Below are 21,998 nucleotides of genomic sequence, written 5' to 3' on the forward strand. Positions count from 1 at the left end.
CCCCCACACTCCCAACAAAGCCAAAGACAACAAACAAAAAACACTCCAAACACGCTAAAAAATTTAAAAAAGTCAGGGTGGGTGGCCCCGGAACAGTCCAGTACATGCGGTGACCCTCCTTCGGACGACAAGGCAGCCCTTCTTCCTCCTCCCTCCTGGAGCACGGGAAGTCCTGGGCTGCTCTGCTGGCTGGTGGGGGCGTCACCGGCTTGGGCTGTTCCAGGGGCTGTGGTGGGGTGGCTGGGCTGGTGGGCTGGTGGACTGGCCTTGTGGTGCTGGGGCCCAGGAACCCTCGTGGCTGTGGTGGCCGCCAGTCGGCTCTGCTGGCAGGCGGCTGCAGGCTTATCCCCTCATGGGCTCCGGGCAAACCAACCAGGCCAAAACAAAGAACGAAAAACCAAACGGACGAGAAAGGAAGCAAAACGGCGCGGCCACCGCTCGTGCGCCGCCCGTGGCTGACCCGCCTTCCCGGCCAAGTCCAGCTCACGGCGCGACCACCTCTCGTGCACCGCCCGTCGCTGACCTGCCTCCTCGGCCAGGTGCAGCTCCTCAGCGTCCCAGCTGAGGATTGCCTCCTTCCCCTCCCTGGTCATCTTCCGCTCCCCATTCTTGGCCCGGAGGATCCGCCCGAAGCCCTGTCGGGAACACCTCAGCCGCCCCTCGTCCAGTGTGCTTCCTGGCTGGCCCTCCTGTGCCTCTTTGCTGTGCCGGAGGAGCCCCACGTTGGGCGCCACTGTGGCAAACACGCCTGCCACAGGCCACCGAAGTGGCTTTCCTTGGGGCCCTCCAGCACAGAGACACAGGGAGATGATGTTGAAACAGTCCACATTTATTCCACGAGGGTTTGGCAAGATGGTAACGCCAAATGAGCAGATGTTAAACCCTGTCATGACAGAGAGCTCCTGATGTGGGTGGGGATGGCAGATTTAACCTGTGCGCAGTGATTACCTCACTACGCACAGGTGCAGCCACTCCTGTTCCTGGGTCCAATTAGCCTGGCCAATTATCTAATTATTAACCAATTATCCAATTGGCCAGGTCTAATTAGCTTGACCCAGGGCAGGTGTGGCTGCTTAAACCAGCCATCCCCACACCACAGTGAGTTTTACTCCTTCATCACACACCTGTGTGTGCTGCAGGATTGTGGTGTTTCTGAAAGGATTGTGAATAAAATGGTATTTTATTCTGCTGATAAAGCCGGGCATTAACTATTGGCTGGCAGGGTATGTGTGTACATCTTGGTGGGAGAGTGTCCATCTGAACAACATGTGAGCTGCTGTTTAGATGCAGTGTTACATTGTTTAGTTTAGTCACTCTTCTGTGGTTCCAGTCCCAAGTAATAGTCTGGATATTATACCACTGTAAGCAAACATGTTGTGTGGAATAGCCTGATTCTGAGATCAATGTTCTGGCTCTAGCTCCTATCATCTAAAGGATGACATCATTTACAGGAGTATTTCTTAGATAAGTATTCTAATTCCTTCAAATGTCCCGACTTATTACATTTTTTGTGCAGTTTATATTACTCCACAAGGTCTAACAAACATGTTGATAAGGGGTTTTAAAAGAAAAACATGACTTAATATATCAGGCTTTTATTATCATTATTATTATCATTGTTACAATAATAATTAAATGCAACGCAATAATTAGCCTGTTATATTCGCAGAAGTGTGCGCGAATGAAATGAATGGATGGATTATAGGGCAAGGACACACAGATAATAGGTGCAATGTGTGGAATTTTCAAAAGACACCGCGTTTTTAAAAATCTAGTGTCTACCAGCAGTAAAAGTTAGTGGCAATGATCAGTTGTGCTGTTCTCTTACAGCCACTAGATGGCGATGCAGTGTAATTCCAGTTGATGCTGTATCAGTGGTACTCACTAATTTTCTTAGGAGAGCCAATTATGAGTAAGACCATTACTCCAAGAGCCACAGAGATTGCAGATATAACTCATATGTTTTTATAATCATCACTCAAGATATTTACCATCTTTGTGTATGTTTAAAAAAATACAGTACCATGCTTTCCATCCTTACATCTCTTTTTATTTTCAATTCATAATTACATTGCATTATTAAAAGGTACTTGTGTGTGAGTGTGTAAGGATGGGAGTGAAACTCATCTTATGTATGTGTGTGCATATGCAATTATACATAAGCATTATCAACATGAAATAAAAAAAAGTTCACAAAAATGTATATGTTGGCCTACTAATAGAGATGTAAAACTTCTTTTTCTCTGTTATATTTGTATCAATATGTTGAGGCTCTCGTGTTTTAGCTGTCCCTTGACTTTCTCCATGCAAAACTTGTAGTTAGTGGTTGCAATCCTAGTCAAACAATCAAGATGCACATCTGTAAGCCTACTTCTATCTTTTCTTTTGACAATGCTCATTATAGAAAATGTTGCCTCACATGAGTAAGTGCTCACAAAAAAGCTCATTACCTTCTGCACACAGAGCTTTAAATGTGGATAATCTGAGGCTGGGACCATGCTCCAGAAATGAGCAACGCCTGATCTGAGCTCAATTTTCAGTACATTGTTGACCTGCAGCACAAGAATCTCACTCTGTATTACTGCAAGGTCTGGACAATGGTTTTTCAGAGCAGGTGTAAGGCTTGACAATGGCACATTAAAAGGGTTCTCAATGAAATTGAAAAGCTCCCTATACCCCACAACATCTTGAAATCTCCTTTCAAATCCATTTCTTATTTCCTCCCATATGCCTACAAATTCATCATAGTCAAAATGTTGCAGTAGGTCAGGGTTAGCAGTTGTGCAGGCTCTTAGATTGGGAAAGTGAAGAAATTCTCTGTCGGGTATGAAGAGAGTGGTGATCTTGTGCTGGAAAGCAGTGACTGCTCTTAGCATGTTACCTGGGTGCTTCCCTTTTCCTTGGAGTTAGAGGTTAAGGGAATTCAGCTGGGATGTCATGTCAGTGAGGAGTGTCAGCTGTAATATCCAGTGTGGGTCCTCAAGCTTTGGGTCAGCTTCCCCTTGCTTGCAAGAAAATCAGGGATATGAGGAAGTTGAGTACAGAATCGTTCAAGCACCCGGCCACGTGATAGCCATCTCACTTAGTTGTGCATCACCAGATCCCCGTACTCTGCCTCGTATTCCTCCAGAAGTGCACGGAATTCCCAGTGATTAAATGCCCTGGCCTCGATAAAGTTGATGACTCGCACAACGAGCTACATCACATTCTTTAGCTCTTGGTTTTTAAGTTTTGACACCAGTGCCTCCTGATGAATTATACAATGGAAGGAGACAAACTTGAGAATGCTGTCTTCCATCAGTCCGATAAGTCCCATCTCTCCTTCCCTCTCATGCTTGGAGCTCCGTCGGTGCACACCGACACAAGTTTCGACCAGTCGATTTGTTTCTCTGCAAAAAAGTTCATCAGTGCTTGAAAATCGTCCTCCGCTCTGGACTGTCCATGAAGTGGTAACAGATATAACCGCTCCTCCCGAAATTTGTTCTTTTGAATAAAGCGAACCCACACATACAGTTGTGCCATGTCGCTTATATCCATGCTCTCATCAAGTGCAATGCTGTAACATGGTGTCGCTGCAAGATCTGCAATTCGCTGTTCCTGGATATCTTTCCCAATAAACTCGATCCTCCTCATTAATGTCGAATCTGAAAGCTGCAGTGCATGTATTTGCTTTATTATTATTATTATTATTATTATTATTATTATTATTATTATTATTATGATTATTATTATTATTATTATTATTATTATGCATGGTACATTATCTCAGCTGAGATCAAAAAGCATTGTTTAACGATTTCAGCATCCATGAAAGCCTTTTTATGCCTAGCTAAAATCCATGCAATCTCCTAAGTGGCCTCGGTCGATTTCTCGGCAACAGAGACTGATCTCGCCATCATTTTTGCTGCTCAGTGTGTGTCAACAGTTTAATTTTATTAGTCCACAGATTCCTACCTGGTGGGTACAACATGTTGTACTTGGCGTGAAAAGCACTAAAGTGGCGTTCAAGGTTAGACCGTTTACAATTGGCACTAGTCTTCTGGCAAATTAGGCAGAATGGAGTGGATTCGTATTGCACAAAGAAGAACTCATCAGTCCATGTATCCTGAAATTTTCGGTGTTCGTCCTGAATTGACCGCACCTTTTTCTTTGCTGGTGCAGCATCGGTGTCTTGGGCTTCTCGGCCAAACTGATCTGCATTTTCCCCCGTTCTTTCCTCACGTTTCTCTTTCTCCTCTGGCCTGTTTCTAACTCCGTCACCGTCAGCTAATGAAGAATAACTTTTCTCGTTTTGCTTTTTTCTAATCATAAATCTGTCCATTTTGAGTGGGCAGAGGCCGAGACAATATTTGATATAACCTTATATCAAACCGCATTATGGAATATTGAATTTAGGCTTACGTGCTAAATTTGCAAAACCATTTGCAAATGCAAAGCTACACACATAGTCTATACGACTACCCATGATCCCTCGCTGTTACGTAGTCTATGTTCTTTGATGTATCTTCACTATGCTACCATCTGCTGGATAATTCATTTCAATGTGCTAAAACAGGACATACATGGAACATATAGAAGTAAGTTATAGCTATATTCTTATTGTTATCAGTGGATCTATATGAGCCGCAAAACAAAGTCTTACGAGCCGCGTAATGAGTAACATTGTGCTTCAGGAATAAGGTAGAAGGGTACAAGTGATAAGTGATCCTAGATTGGGAGTGCCCTGCAGAGAGTGCCCTGGGAGTTGTGGCAGTGTAGCACAGTGGGTAAGGAACTGGGCTTGTAACCGAAAGGTCGCAGGTTCGATTCCTGGGTAGGACACTGCCGTTGTACCAAGGTACTTAACCTGAATTGCTTCAGTACATATCCAGCTGTATAAATGGATACAATGTAAAATGCTATGTGTAAGTCAAACTGGATAAGAGCGTCTGCTAAATGCCTGTAATGTAATGTGATGTAATGAGTAGTGATAGTTAGTCCAGGTACAGACTGAAGAGATGCGTTTTCAGACTACGGCAGAAGATGGGCAATGAGGAGGAACAGGGAGTTCATTCCAATACTGGGGAGCTAGTGTGGAGAAGATCTGTGGTAGGGAGATCCATTCACCCCGAGGGAGTGCAAGTCACCCTGCTGCCGCAGAGTGGAGTGGTCAAGCTGCCGTGTAGGATTGAATCGTGTCCTATAGGTAGACGGGAGCTGTTCTTTTGGCTGCAGTGCAGGCAAGGGTCAGGACTTTGAACCTGATCCTGGCAGCGATTGGTAGCCAGTGGAGTGACCTCAGCAGGGGAGTGATGTGAGAGAACATAGGAAGGTTGAAGATAAACAGCAGCATTCTGAATCATCTGTAGTGGCTGTATGGCATAAGCTGGCTGGCTTGCAAGGAAGGAGTTGCAGGAGTCAAGATGGGAGGTCACCATAGCCTGGACAAGTAGCTGGGTGGAGTGCATAATCAGGTATGGTCGAATCATCCAGATGTTATACAGGAGAAATCTGCAGGACTATGATGTTGCCTTGACGTGCTCCTTGAAGTCCAGCTGGTCATCCAGGACCACCCCCAGGCTCTTTGCGGAGTGAGAGGCAGTCACTGTGGTGCCGCCAGCAGTGATTAAAGCTCCTGCAGTAGGGAGGTCTTGTGATGGATGAACAGCAGCTCAGTCTTTTTGAAGCTGAGCTTCAGGTGATGGCTGGCCAACCAAGTTGAGATGTCAGCCAGGTTGGAAGATATTCTCTCATTAACCGTAATGGAAGAGGGAGGGAAAGAGAAGAGTTGTGTATCATCAGCATAGCAGTGATAAAAGAAGCCATGTAAATGAATGACCGAACCAAGAGATTTGGTGTAAATGGAGAACAGCAGAGGCCCCAGTACAGATTCCTGTGGGCCTCCTGTGAAAAGGGGATGAGGTGCAGAGACAGACCCCATCCAGGTGATCTGGTAAGACCTATCTGAAAGATAGGAAGCAAACCAAGACAGGGCAGTTCCAGAAATGGCTATCTCAGCCAAGGTGGAGATGAGTAGTTTGTGGTCAACCGTGTCAAATGCTTCAGACAGTTCTAGTAGGATCAGTCAGTGGCAAGTGCCTCCGTCACAGCCAGGAGGGCAGTCTCTGTTGAGTGCTCGGATCAACAACCAGACTGGTAAAGGTCAAACAGGTTAACCAGCATTTATTACAGTAAAGAGGAAAAAGTTATTACATGAAGGACAAAGTTATTAGATTAACCATTTTTATTATATTAACCGTTGTTACAGTTGTTCATGTGGCTCTGGTTTGTTTGCTTTTTACCTTAAATAAGGTATAGCCCTGTATTCAAATGTGACATCAATCCATGTTTGCTGAAAAAATAAGCTAAAATTCCCTGTTTTGCATGAGGGTGCAGCCATGCTGCCTACCCTCCTTTCCACGAACATTAAAGGAAACGTCCTTTACGCCACTCTGATACCCTGATCTAGGCAAGCAATTTATGGGTCCCACCTCCTGTTTCGGAAAAAACAAACCAGAAGACAAAAGTATTTACGAGGCCAGAGGCCCATCGTGGCTACAGAACAAATAAACATCCGGTTCCGTTTGATCTTAAGTTTAAATGTAATTTGTGGCATTCAATTGAAATCATTGATTGAAAAATCTTTATGTCTATGTTGTCTATGTCTATGAAGAAGAAGTAAACTTCCATGCTTTTTATAGGTTTACAATAGCTGGACGGAATTACCTCTTATACTACCTATTATATTTATGTCATGACTATTTAGCCCTGCTTTCAACAACATAAGGTCACTTTAATGTAATAAGTACACTGTCAGCTTTTAGATAGGCCAGTCCTTGTCATAAATGAGCCTGCCCCCCCCCCCCCCCCCTTTTGGTTGTGCATTTTAGCTCATTTCCTTTGTCCCTGTGGCACTGGAAGAGGGGCATGCTTTGATAAGGTCTGGCTCTTCAGTCTCTCAATCTCTTTTCTGATAATCTCAAATCAGAATATTGTTTAATTTCTTCTGTTTTGTACCTTAGATGTAGTGAGCCTACATTCAATAAGTGCATAATTTCAAGAGTGCATCATTTCAATTAACTATTTTAATTGACTCCTTATTTAATAAAATTATTTAGTCTTCTGACCTGATACATAATTTGTTTTGGCTTGTCACTTGATTCTACCAGGTTACTGTTGACTGACCTATCAAAGAATCTGTCTATTTAATTTATAAATGTCATTTTCAATAATAATTGTTAAATTAAGTCATGTAAAATACATTTTATATGTAGGTTAAGGGAGAGGTTCTTGCACGCAATACCGCTCGTGTTCAAGGGCATTGACTGAAAATACTTGTCTGAGGGTGGCACGGTGGTGCAGTTGGTAGCACTGTCACCTCACAGCAAGAAGATTCTGGGTTCAAATCCGGTGTCACACACCATGACTACCCTAATAGGGACAGAAGAGCTGGACACAGGGAGATGTGTACATTCCAGATATCTCCAGCATTTTATTGGGATAGCGAGAGAGAGCGTAATCACAAACACAAAAGAAAAACCTTCGCCCGTCACCCTCACGGGATCTGGGCAAAAACAATAAACTAAAATAACAAAGACAAAATAAATGAAATGATACGAGCGCTTTTCAGCCTTTTCTCTGGTCTGTACGTGCTCTCTCTCACCGTCGTGGGGGATCCCGGTCTCAGACGCCTACTGTGGAAAGAAGCACACTTCTAAATCCTGGACTGATTCGTAATATCATCCAGGTATGTGTTTGCTTAACCAGTAGGCGTGGTCCTCTAATTGCCCTGAATTCCTCCTGCAAACCGAGCCCTGCCACATCTGGCCTGGGCCTTTCTGTGTGGAGAATGGCCTTTATTTTGCATGTTCTCCCCGTGTCCACGTGGGTTTCCTCCGGGTACTCCGGTTTCCTCCCTCAGTCCAAAGACATGCAGGTAGGCTAATTGAAGACAGTAAAGTGCCCATAGGTATGAATGTGTGAGTGCATGGTGTGTGTGTCCTGCGATAGATTGGCAGCCTGTCTGACCCAATGCACACTGGGATAGGCTCCAGCACCCCTCGCGACCCTGCCCAGGATAAGTGGGTATAGATAATCGATGGATGATGGATGGATGTCGGTTGTCCGACAGTGCTTCCTGGAGTTTTACGTCCAATATTGAAATGGAGTGATCTTTGTCTGCAACATGTTACGTGTGCATGTAAATACACTGCTGTCTGAGTTTTAATCACAATACAGACCGCTGCTGGGTCTGTACAGCCTGCTCACTGCTTATTCCTGTTTTTTAATACACAATGTGCAGATGTTCCTCTGTCATACAGTACTGCACTGCTCCCCTGCTCTCCCTGGGAGTATCGGGGCTCCCCCACTCCCTGCCCACTGATCCCTTAGCAGTGTGCAGCACCAGGGGGTCCTGAGATGGCCTCAGCACAGGGGCTCAGCTGATCCCTTAACAGTTTCTGGGGGCAGTTCTGGAGATCAAATAAAATAAAAAATTTCTTCAGATGCCACTTTGTTTAGTTTTATTTTAAATATTCATTAAGGGTGCCAATAATTTTGACATCTAAGCATTTGAGAAAACTGCTATTACTCAAAAGTTTTTTTTAAAGAATATTTTTTTTATCATACTGAAAGTAAGTAGTTTCTCAAAATGTTTGAGCGGAAAATTTGCATCAATGGGTATATTGATTGTCTTACACAATATTTTTTGCTGATTTTCATAAAGAGTGCCAGTAATTCCTGAGTTGAATGTATAAACTCTTCTTTGCAGACTGAACTACTGTGAACTCACACAGAAGTCCTGTAATATTGTGGCCTCAGCTCTCCAGTCATCAAACTCACCCCTGAGAGATCTGGACCTCAGCTACAATAACCTGGGAGATTCAGGAGTGAAGCTGCTCTGTGCTGGACTGAGGAGTCCAAACTGTAAACTGCAGAGACTGGGGTGAGTAGTGCTGTGTACTGTGTGACTTTAAATTGGTAGAATTTGTGTGATGTGTGTAAGAGTGTGAATTTTGTCACCGGGTGGAAAAAAACCTCACTAATATTCAGAACCTGTAACCAGAATGTATATGTGTGAATACGATTTAGCGTATAAGCACATTAACAGGGGTGTGCTCATATGAAATGAGGGGCAGCAAGACATTGTACCCTGGAGAGACTATCTACTGCTGCCAGGCATTCGTTCAATCGTTCTGTGACATCAAGACCTTCAATCATAGGAATCCAAGAATCTAAAAATAACTAATTAAGGCTTACCCCATCTGGGTAAAGAGACTAATCTAAATCAAAATATCCCAGGGCATGACCTCTGCATTATTTTATTGAATGACATTCAGATCCATCTGAAATCACTGAAAATTAATTAAAACAGTTTGAGATCTGTGACGATGTGTAATGCTGGACCCAAACGCAGGACTCGAACACAGAGGCTTAGGAGAAAAGCAACTGGTTTATTGAGAGGTATCCAAACTGAGCAGGGCAATTCAAAACCGGAACTGGACTGGGAAAGGCTGGAACCGGACTGGACAAGACTGGAGCCCAAGCAGGTACAAGCAGGAGCAGGAGCAGGTCCGAGCAAGACTGGAGCTGGAGCAGGTCCGAGCAGGAGCAGGAGCAGGACCGAGCAGGGCTGGAGCTGGAGCAGGACTGCACAAAAACAGGAGCGGGGCCGAGCAGGACTGCGGCTGGAGCAGATCGCTGAAACTGAGACTCGCCTTCGCTGTGGAGGCGAGCAAAGATGGTGAAACAAGAGACAAGATACACGAGGCAAAACAGAAAACATGAGAAACGGCAGGGACGTGACAAGATCAATGATCAGTTTAAAAAAAAGTTTTGCACCTCACCAGTTTAAGAAAGATGGATAAAGGAGGAAGAAAGTGAGGACAAGAGGAGGATGACCGATTATTTTCGTGGGTAAAAATAATTCTCAGCATTAATGACACTCAATAAACTTGAAATATATTATTTCTATTATTATTATTAAAGGCTTGCATCAATAGTATGTATACATTCTTTTCAAAACATTGTTTTCCTTAATTACAAATGTGCGCACAATACATTAAAGATACAACTGTTTTGAGCGGAGACATTCATTGTACCTTTCTTCACCCACCTCCCACCGGATCTCAGGGTCCACCCACCTCCCAAATACCAGTTGCACCCCTGGTTACGACAGTAACCTAAAGTTCTCTTTCATCATGTTGTGTTTAAGATCCACCAACGGGGAGATATGGACAACTCCCAGATTGCCCTATGCTCACAGCTGTGGCTCGATTGCTTGAGCCTGACATGCACTTCCTGTTTGTGGTAGAGAGAGAGAGAGGAAGAAGTCTTGTGGAGTTTGGAAAAGTTAGTTACAGGATTGTATTGTGCTTTGAAATGTGTATTTGTTATTTCATTGTAGTTTTTAAAACCCATATTAAAAGTAAAGTAAGATTGTTTTGCTCAGTAGGTGAAAATCTCTGTTGCCGTCAGGGGACAGGGAGGGAATTTTCCAATTTTTCCTCCCTAGCCGGTTAGCTAATTCGGCCACCTTCTTGCCGACAGGAGGTTTTTGGTTGTTCGCTTTCCCAGGAGCAAAACATAACTGTTGTTAGATAGTTTGCCTTTATTGTTATGTGCTAATGTTAGCAGTAGTTTAATATAATCTGGTTCTGGATGAATTTTGTTTTATTTTGTCCTTTTTATTTATTTATTTTTTATTTCACCTTTATTTCACCATGCAAGTCATTAAGAACAAATTCTTATTTACAATGGTGGCCTGGCGGCGTCCTGAGATATATGAATAAAATATTACCTGGGTTCCTTCAATTATTGCTATTTAGTAATTGCTATTTTGTAAAAGGTAAGTTAGTTCATTTAACCCAATTAATTCTGCACCTGGTCATTCTTATTTAAACACTTAATATTAGTTAGTTTAAAGTGCCTTATTTTTCTAGTTTAAAGTGCCTCCCCAGTTTCTGCTGCTAGTTGTCCGGAGCCACTGAAGCATTTTTAAGTTGTGGTCTTGGTGTCTCCGTCTCAGCAGGTAGGAGATCTCCTAGAGCGTACAGACAAACTCCTTGAGTTCTGTATGTAGAAATAGAAATTAGCTAAATTTCAGTCACTGTGTAGAATGGCCTGCCAGGTCATGTAGTAGGGGCAGAAACTCCAGGGATTTTTAAGACTAGGCTTGATACAGTGTTAGATTCTGTCTAGTCTGTAGGTAATCAGAGCAATAGGTACAATTTAGTTTGAAAATTTGCAAGCATTGTTGGGCTGAATGGCCTGTTCTCAGCGTATGTTATGTTATGTTATGTTTTGTTAGTTGAGACGCTGTCAGGTCTTGGGAATGAAGTCTGTTGGGAATCTTCTCCTTTTGTGGAACCATGTTGGGACCAGTGTAGTAACACACTGAGGACCACTTTCCAGTTGAAAAGGTTTTATTACGATGCACAAAGGGAGATTCACCACGGTGCCTCAACAAGCGCTCCGTCTGAATCTCAACAAGACAGCCACAAGTGAGGGCTTAACTGTTCTGGTCAGTGATTATTGCCAAATGAGAACATTCCCAGGAAGGAATAAACATTTCACCAGACTCCCCGGGGGCCATCCATTTGATCTGCAGGTGTTGTTTTGCCTTACAGTGATTGAACTCTATATGTGACCATCTGTCGCTAACAGTGGGAAGTTGTTGCGGAGTGTGTGTTGGTGTGTGTAAATGTGAATGGGGAGGGTGGTGTCTGGCACATCTTGTGTAGGGCAGTACTAAAGACATTCCACTGCCCAAAGCTATAGCCAGGGTACAGAATGTGAAGTACTGAAACCCATAGCAGATGAGGGGAGATCTGTTCACCTCACACAGAGCTCACCCCCAGAACTGAGTGGGCTACTGGCCTCCTGGTGACGTTCAGGCGGTAGAACCTCGCTAAAGTATCTGGAGAAACCCAGCCTGCCGCTCCTGTGAGGAGACCCCATGGAATAGGGCCCACGGTGCAGCCATGCCCCTTGTAGAATGAGCGTGTGGAGAACACACACAGGACACAGCATATGCAGCCCATGCTGCTCTTCAGAGGAGAAAGGTGGTGGGTGAAAAGCAGCAAGCTCCAACACCTCACATGTGAAAGCTGGGAAGCTTGAGGCATAAAGGCTGTATTGGGCTTAGGAAAAACCGTATCCATTTTAGGGGAGAATATTGTGCACAAGAGTTGCACTGAGAGCACATGGAGGTCACTGACTCACTTATCTGAGGCTAGTGCAAGCATCAACGCTGTCTGGAGAGACAACAATTTTAATCTAATTTATAAGCTCAAACGGTCTTACAGACCGAGCCTTCAGCACCTGTGATAAACCTCAAGCTGTTTAGCAACAGGCAGAGAACAGTGAGCCCCCTTCATGAACCTGTGAATGAGGGGCTGCTGCCCCACTGCATAGTCTCTGAAACCAGCATGACAAGCAGTGATAGCTGCCAGGTAGACCTTATTGGTTGAAAAGGATTTCTCTTTATCCATGAGGTTCTGTGAAAAGCACAGCACGTCAGAAACAGAGCACTGGTAAGGCACTGGCTGACACCATCTTTAAAACACCTGACACTTATTGTCATAAAATGACCTGGTAGAGGGCGCTCTCATGCTCTGGATGGTTGCAGCCATGCGAGGGGAAGCCCTAATGCGTTGAGGTTATGCCTCTCACGGGCCAAGCCCATAGAGCTATTCGCTCAGGGCAGGGGTGGTGTATTTCCCCGTTCACCTGAGACAGGAGGTCCGTGCGTAGTGGGAGCGCACATGGCTGTACATAAAGGAGAGGGATAATCACTGCAGTAACATTTACACAATCTGGGGATGGAGACACCATTCCCCGTACAGTGGGTTTCTCCTTGTCAGCAGATCAGCGCTCATGTTCAGAATTCCTTGAACATCAATCAATCAATCAAATTTTATTTGTATAGCGTATTTCACAGCAATTGTCACAATACGCTTCACAGACAACCCTGGCCTAGACCCCCACAGGAGCAAGCCTAAAGCAACATGGGTCACGCGTAACCACAGAAAGTGACGGCTGCTCCAGACCAACAGTCCGTGGGCTAAACCATGGAGCTGGAGGGAGCGCATGCCACCTTGGTGATTTACACATGCTGCCGCAGTCATTATCACAGCGTACGAGCACACGATGTTGCCTTAGACGGGGAAGAAAATATCTGAGAGCTGTCCATATAGTTAATAGCTAAAAGAAAATTGATTCACCATGTGACCCTCCTGAGACCCCCCACCCCAGAGAGGGATGCTTCTTCCTGCTCTCAACGAAGGCGGACGCTTTTTCCTCTGCTCCCTCCCTGCCCTTATCTGCCCCTGCTTGCTGCTCTCTTGTCTTGTGCTGTGTCTGTCTGAACTATCCGGAGCCTCTCTCTGCATTTCTCTCCGAAACCTAAAAGCATGGATCTGATCAACTGGTCTCTCAACGCAATTGATAGTATTTTCTCGACGAGAAGAATGGGTCAGGGAGAGCCCTCTTGCCCTGACGGAACGTTTGCAGCCGGATACACGATGGACTCCTGGAAGGAGTGGAGGGTCGTGTGCCTGTCGATCCTTTCCGTTGAGGATGTTGAAGACGTTTACTTGATTGGAATTATGATAACAGGCTTTCTGCTGTTTGGAGCTGGCAGCATCCTGATTTATCGCAAAATGCCAAAGGCGGTGGCAGCACTACTTGGGAAGCTGCCCGCCATTGAGGGAACGGGCAGGGCTGTCAACACTCAGACTCAAGCGATTTGCGAGCTCAATCGCAAACTGGATGCGATTGGATCGCAAATTCGCATGACGGATACCAACTTGGAGAAGTTGTCGGTTCGGCTCACTGAAATGGGCCACTAATTCGGATGATTGGAACAACGCTGAGAGAACCACAGGACTAAAGGTAGACGAAAAATGCAGAAGTCTGCCTGAACCCAAAACAATCCTTATCCTCATTGGCTCCCCCACATCGGCCTTGGAAGGTTGATATCTCTCCACTCTCCTGGATTGTTATGCAGACAGATGCTCGGCCCTGCCCCCACCTCCCTGCTCCTATGGAACTTTGTCTCTGGATCAGGACTCTTCGAGGTCGTCTCCACGGCAACGGCCGTGTCCCCGTCATCAGTATCAGACGGCAGAGACAATGTTGAGACTGTGGTGGAGATGAAGTCCATGGACTTACACACACACGCACATGAAGATAACACACACACCACCTCCTACTCAACGCCTTCTTGGCTCCCACCCCCCCTCCCTCCCCCGTTACAGTGCAGTCTGCTGAGGGTTGATGCGATGCGCCTGAGCGGCTGCACGCTCCCCCAGTGTCTGTGCTGCGACACTTCCCTCCCCGACACCCTACCCCCTACCACATGTGCAAGTCTTCGAGTTTTGTTGTAATGTTTGTAATGTTTGTAATGTTTTTATGATGTTGCTATGTGCTGAGGTTTTCTTCGTTTCAATGAAACGAGTGCCCTCTCGTTTCATTGAAAGGACTGTTTTTTCCTCCTCCTTCCTCCTGTTCTCTCATTTCTCATCTAATAAGTTGGCGCCGCAGATGGCTGCCTCGGTGTGTTGACCAAAACAAATTCCTCGTATGTGTAAATGTACTTGGCAATAAAATACGATTCTGATTCTGATTCTGATTCTGATTCTGATTCTGATTCTGATGTGTCTGTCCTTTTTCCGTATGAAAACGATCCTGAGAGGGTTCCCTGAGTGTACAAGTCTGTGTTTTCCCAGTGACTCAGAGTTGCTGAGCGCTTGTGTTTCACTGTGAGCCAGCGATGGAGATCACACACAGGGCTGAGGGGAGGGATGAAATCCACCTCAAAAGCCCCTCATTCTTAACAGCCCCAGTGGCAAAACCTGAGAGGCTGGCACCATCAGCCCCTATAGTGTTAGGCACGTTTGATTCTGTACTCTGGAGCCGGGCTTGAACTGAGAGAGACATACTTTGAGAGATAAAATGCAGTCCGCTGATAGGCAAGCTCACATGGATACAGAGTATAAATCCACTCCCAAGAACGTTACACTCCGGGATGGGGAGAGATTGCTGTGAAACCAAGAGACATCAGATGCGTCAGAACTCGCTGAGTGTCCTGCACAACTCTGGGTTTTTAATTGGCAATAATCAGCCAATCGTCTGTATAAGTCATAAGTCATTATTCTGAGCCTCATTAGTCTGAGTGGAGCCAGACCACCTCTACACAAAGACAGAACACCCATGGACTCAGGGAAAGGCCAAAGGGTGGAACTGTTTATTTGTAGCAAACACCACAATGGGTGAAGCGGAGGAATTTTGTGTGAGGGGATAAATCCTTACGTGGAAGAAGGCATCTTTCTGATTTACTGATGTGAAATAGTGATGTTAAGTTAATTAAGTGTTAATTCTTAATAAGAATGTTGATTGATGAATTTCTAGAGATTAAACAGTTACATTTCAATAAACCATTTCAATGAATAACCTAATGTTGGTGATTAGATTTTAAATTAAAGAGATGTTTGTAAAATGTTAAATTAGAGAGTCACGGTTCCCTGGACTGGCAGCATTAGTGAAACGTTATTGGTCCATTCCTGGAACATCAGTGCCATCTGAACACATCTTCTCAGCTGCTGGTCTCACCTTCAATTATTGGGTGCCGACGATTGATTCAAATAATTGCACGAAATTTTTCCAATCGTTCTGACATATTGAACGTGAAAGAGTGCTTTATGTTAACATTTTGAAATTATATTGCCTCAGATGTTTGTTTAACACTGAGATCCAAAATCGGAAGTTGAGAACCGTCCTTCTTTGGGAGCTGGAAATAACAAAAATATGTTGGGTTTGATCTCTGGGAACCACACGTATTTCCCCCTTTTATAAGAAGGAAGGAATTTATTCCTCTTAAACATTGGAGCGCTCTCTTGTGTTTGAGAGTAAATGACTCTGTAGAAATGGGGGTTTCACTTTGAACTGGAGTCTGTAGCCCTTGGCTATTGTCTGTAGCCCTTGGCTATATTAGGCTGCAGTGTCCTATGTGCTTTTCCAGGAGGGCAGTAGCCTCCTTTCACATTGGACACGCTACTGTCTGTCAGCGCTAAACTTGGTGCAATTGGATGCTTCTATGCAGGTGTGGACCGAATGTCATTCCCTAGAGTTGGCTTTCAAACACAAGATGATGAAAGAGAAGTTTATTTATGGCACCAATGTAGTGATTGGTTCTAGCAGAGATGCACACTTAAGTCAGTGTATAAGTAAGCCACATACTTTATATGCGCTGTAAGAGAAAGAGCACTTTTTTGACACAATATGAGAGTTGGCAATAACCATGAATAGAAAGCTTTAACAGTGTTAAGAGGCAATCATTTTATTTACAAGACATGGCAAGATGGACTGGACACTATGCTATAAGAGAGGAAAGGACATGCACCTGAAGTGATTGTAAGATAAAGAAAAGGAACACAAAGAAATTGTGATGCATACCAAAAATGCTTTTTATGAAAGGACTTTGGATAATGAAGTAAATTGTTTGGGCTTCCCTTAAATGCTATCCAGAGAACATCTCCCACAATCCACACTAGTTTACATTTGACAAAATAGAGTCTGACCTGACCAAAACTCTAGTACCTACCGCCATCCCCACCAGACCAACCCCCCCCCCCCCCACAGGGTTTGTGGGCACTGCATGGTAATTATCCTGACATTAAATAAGGGGTATTGTACTACTGGTGTGCCCTAATGATTGAATCTATCATTCCTGTATGTGCTGCATACTCCTCCTGCAAGGGTTGACAGTGATGGTCCTTCTAATGACTGTTTTATACTTCTGTGTAGTCTGCATAGTTTGCATGATTTGCATTGTGTGCGACATTTGCAGACGGGCAGAGCATTTATATGGCATGTTGTACAGGTACAGGTTGTGATTTTCCACCCACTTACAGATACCTTCAATTCCATGTCTTTCATCTCCTTTAATAAACTTTTATCACATCCATACTGTATGTTACGGGAATGAGGCACAGACGAGGCAGATAGTGCTGGCAACATGCCTGTAGAGGACTTTTATTGTTCATAACAAGAGAAATCACCACGCTCACCCGTTTTAATGTGTTTGGTGCGTAGAAACCAAAGAAATATCGTCAATTGAAAAATAATCGGTTCGCACTCAAAAAAATGGCTACAAAGCTTCAAAAAAAATGTCATTATTTATTTTTATTAGTTTTCTTTAATGCAGATTCAGCACAACGTTTAGGCGTGTTGCGTTCTTCAGTGTGCAGGTACAATGATTAAGACATTCCACCTTCTTATAAACAGGTAACAGCTGCCTTTCATTAGAGCTGCTGGCCAATTATTATGAGGCAATTATTTATTAAGGCTGCTAGACAATCATAGTGAGACAATAGAAAAATTGGTAAATTGGTTAACAAGAGCAATCTTGGAATTTAAATATCTCTCTGTGAATCACCCTACCATACCTGTACTATATGCATTGCCTAAGATTCATAAATCCCTTGAAGATCCTCCTTTGAGGCCTATAGTATCAGGCATCATGTTCTCAGTAAGAGAGCTGATGCCTGATACTATAGCCTCAAAGAGGATGGGGAACTATGGGGTAAATATGAAAGTCGGTTTTGTGGACTTTCATATTTACCCCATAGTTAAGCTATTACCATCATACTTGAAAGACACCACAGATTTTTTAGTGAATTTGCAAGCATTGTCAAACATAGATGAAGGTGACTTTTTAGTTACATTATATGTTGGTTCTCTATACACCTCCATACCTACGAATACCGGCCTGGAGGCTCTGAGATTCTTTCTTTGCAATCATGAAGGTCGTGTGCCTACTGAGTTTATTATCAGTCTCACTCAATTGGTGCTCACAAAAAATTATTTTCTCTTTGATAAAGATTACTACTTGCAAGCACATGGCACTGCCATGGGGACTCCATTAGCCCCCAGCTATGCTAATCTGTTCATGGGAAAATTTGAACTTTATTATATTTATGAGAACAATCCTTACATAAGTTCTATTAAATACTGGACAGGGTATATTGATGATTGTTTTATGATATGGAACGATTCAGAAATTAAGCTGATGGAATTTGTTAATCACATTAATTCAAAACTACCATCTATTTCCTTTTCAGTTGAGAAGAGCCCAGAAGCTATTCACTTCTTAGATGTCTTGGTCACTAAAAAAGGCAATTCCCTTAGTACTACGGTATATAGAAAGCCCAATGACATACAATTTTGTCAGCTGACAGTTATCACCCATTACCATTAGAGAAAGGGTTCGCCGTATCTGTGACACTGAAGAAGAATACGACAAACAATCGGAGCTCCTCATTGAGCGTTTTCGCTCAAGAGGATACTCTGAAGTATGGCTTGATGACGCTAAACAAAAGGTCAAAGGTCTCAATAGAAATGACCTGCTAAATAAAACACAGAGTAAGCAAAAAAAGACATTCTCTGTTAACTATGTTCTGACTTACAATGACTGTTCTAACAAAATTAGACCTATCGTAAACAAGCACTGGCATATTTTGTCCTCAGACACTTCCTTAAATCAAGCCTTTCAGAGCCCCACTCTATTTACTTATGAAAGAAATGTGGCTAATATGCTAGTAAAGTCAGACGTAGTTAAAGAGAAAAAACAAGCTTTTATAACTGGTTGTTGCCCTTGCAGGAGCTGTGCATCTTGCAGTAATATGATGAAAGGACATCATTTTGTGTGTCCCCAAACATCCAGATCTTATCAAATTAAATCTTGCATCACTTGCAGTACAAAAGGTGTAATCTATATTTTGAAGTGTCCCTGCACCAAGGTGTATATAGGTGAAACTACACGTGCTTTAAAACAACGACTTGGGGAACATAAATCCTCTATAAGAAGATGCGATATCACCTCACCAGTGGCAAGGCACTTTATAGAACAGGAACACTCTATTAAAGACCTTCAATGTATGGGTATAGAAAAGGTAACGCCAGCCCACATGGGAGGTGACTTTGAGAAAAAAATACTCCAAAGAGAGGCCTTCTGGATATAGACTCAAATCTGTGTCACCAGGGGGCCTCAATGAGGAGCTGGACCTTATTCCTTTTCTTTAGATTTCTGTGTATGGCCTTTATGCCTGCTTTTTTGTTGATTTCGATTTTACAGTGTATAACCTGAATGCATTTGTGATTGAAGGGCGTGACTGGGCTCACGAGTGGCCACATGGATTTATGAATGGCTTAGCCTGATGTCTTCTATTGTGGCCACTTGTGGATACATTCACCCCTCTACTATTCTCCTTGATTGCTCCTGTTAACCAATTTACCAGTTTATCTAATTGTCTCACTATGCTTGTCTAGCAGCGTTAATAAATAATTGTCTCATAATAATTGGCCAGCAGCCCTAATGAAAGGCAGCTGTTACTTGTTTATAAGAAGGTGGAATGTCTTAATCATTGTACCTGCACACTGAAGAAGGCAACATGCCGAAACGTTTGTGCATGAATCTGCATTAAAGAAAACTAATAAAAAATAAATAATGACATTTTTTTGAAGCTTTGTAGCCATTTTTTTGAGTGAGGACTTTTATTGTGACAGCGGTATCACAATGAATGAAGACAGGGGAAAAGTGAAACACAAAACGAGATCAGGCTACTGAAATGTTGGGGAAAGCAAAAGTGCTAGGGAAGTGCAGGTGGGTCCAAAATTCAGGCCACAACAAGGAGGGGCACGTCCGAGTCTGCCACAAAATGAATAAAGAAAAGAAAAAACGAGACTCTGTTAGTCACTCAGTGAGGGGAAAGCCAGCACACCCCTGGAGTGAGACCATGAGGCCTATATAGGGCCAGAAGCTACTCAGGCAAAGGGGAAAGTGGTGTGGAATAAGCACTGGTATGCTGCCGGTGGCCTGACTGTATCTCAGGTCCAGGTCTGAGTGTGGAGTGGAGGTGCTGAAACTCAGCCCTGTCCCTCCGGCGCTGTCCAGGTCTGAGTGCAGAGTGGAGGTGCTGAAACTCAGCCCTGTCCCTCCGGCGCTGTCCATGGGGCGGCAGGCTGGGCCGGTGAGACACAGGTGAAGTGGAGCTGAGTGGCAGCTCATAGCAGGGAGGGGCGGGGCTCCAGAGGCCCACACCACAATACATAAATATGAGCATGTGCATTACTTCCTGTTTCTACAGTGAATATGCCTTTAGCTGTGTTAGCGTGCAGTGCTGTGGGAAGTTTGTCACAGAAAACTAAAAGGAAATGAGCAAATTGACTGTCCACACATGAAAAATGTGTGTTGGCTTTACTTTTGGTGGTGGCCAAACATCCTACAGCACTGAAAACTAACTCACTGTCCACTCTGAAAGGTGGCAGCTGCACGTCTAGTATGGGATGGGAGGGTTAAGCCCAGAGAATAGATCATAGAAAAGGTAGATGATCCCATTGCCCCAATTCAGAGAACTTACAGTATAGGAAAAGGGCCCATTTGGGTCAGAATTACATCTATAGAACTGTCAGAGTTCAGTCCAGCAGGATGTTTAATTTTCAGGATTGTGGTGTTTCTGAAAGGATTATGAATAAAATGGTATTTTATTCTGATGGTAAAGCCGGGCATTAACTCACCGGCACAGTATGTGTGTACATCTTGTTGGGAGAGTGTCCATCTGAACAACATGTGAGCTGCTGTTTAGATGCAGTGTTACATCGTTTAGTTTAGTCACCTTTCTGTGATTCCAGTCCCAAGTCATAGCCTGGATATTATACTTTGTAAGCAGTCATGCTGTGTGGAATAGTCTGATTCAGAGTTCAATATTCTGGCTCTAGCTCCTATCATCTAAAGAATAACATCATTTACAGGAGTATTCTAATAATCTTCAAATAACCCCACTTTTTTATATTACAGTTTATATTACTGCAGTTTATATTACTCCACAAGGACTACCAAACATGTTGACAAGGGGTTTTAAAAGAAAAAAAAAAAGACCTAATACATCAGGCTTTTATTTTCATTATTATTATCATTGATACAAAAATAATTAAATGTAACGCAATAATTAACCTATTATATTCGCAAAAGCGTGTGAGAATAATATGATTGGATGGATTATAGCGTAAAGACATGGAGAACATAGGTGCAATGTGTAGAAGTTTCAAAAGACAGCACATTTTTGAAAATCTAGTGTCTACCAGCAATAAAAGTTAATGGCAGTAATCAGTTGTGCTGTTCTGATTCAGCCACTAAATGGCGATGCAGTGTAATTCCAGTTGATGCCGTAGTTGCATTGCTGTAAGATCGTGCCAGATGAACTGAAGTGTAGCACAGCTCGTACACGGATCCGGCACTGCTTCAGCTGTTAGCAGGTACAATATCGCAGGTCTGGCCAATAATATCATGACTGGTTAGATAAAACCTTCATGTTATTTTATATACTGGTGTATATATTTAAGTTGTCTGTGACAGTTGGCTGCTTAGTTCCTCTCTGGCTCCGCTAGCTAGGTTGCGTCGTGAAGTAACGTTAAGATAGGTTGGGCTGGCTAGCTAACTCGTGCATGTGACTGTGAGTCAAAGCGAAAGCTGAACTTAGAACAACGGCAACAAGTGTCAACTTGAGGGTCATGTTGTTTGATGTAAATGGTAAACAAATGATATTTGCAAAGTGTTGATAGTTATTATCAAATAATTGTGTTATGTCACTGTAGTTCTGTATTTTCAAAGAGTGAACTAGCTGAGGTAACAGTAAACAGCTCAGAGCGAGCTAGCATCGCCATGGTAACCAACCGACCCTCCTAACGGCCACATTTTAAACAGCGTCGTCATGGCTACCGTCACGTTACTTTGGCGAGAGGTAAATAAGGAAGAGCGCAATTTTGTTTTGAATGCGGTTTCATTTCACCTTGGTGAATATTTTGAAATTAATGTCAAAAACCCTGACAGACTGTATGATATGTTAAACTTAAATTGTTTGATCACTTGACGGTTACAAGATTAGGAAGAAAATATTATCATGATGACAATGTATTTAGCTAATGGGTTATACGAGCACATTAACAGTTATATTTATCTA

The 21,998-nt window shown here is 43.5% G+C and overlaps 1 pseudogene; it reads left to right on the top strand.

Moving 5' to 3' along the window:
- LOC135245708 (NACHT, LRR and PYD domains-containing protein 3-like) overlaps nt 1-21,998 on the top strand; it is a 251,271-nt pseudogene that overhangs the window by 223,814 nt on the left and 5,459 nt on the right.

The sequence above is a fragment of the Anguilla rostrata genome, chromosome 19 (genome assembly GCF_018555375.3).
Source record: "Anguilla rostrata isolate EN2019 chromosome 19, ASM1855537v3, whole genome shotgun sequence".
Lineage (NCBI taxonomy): Eukaryota > Metazoa > Chordata > Actinopteri > Anguilliformes > Anguillidae > Anguilla > Anguilla rostrata.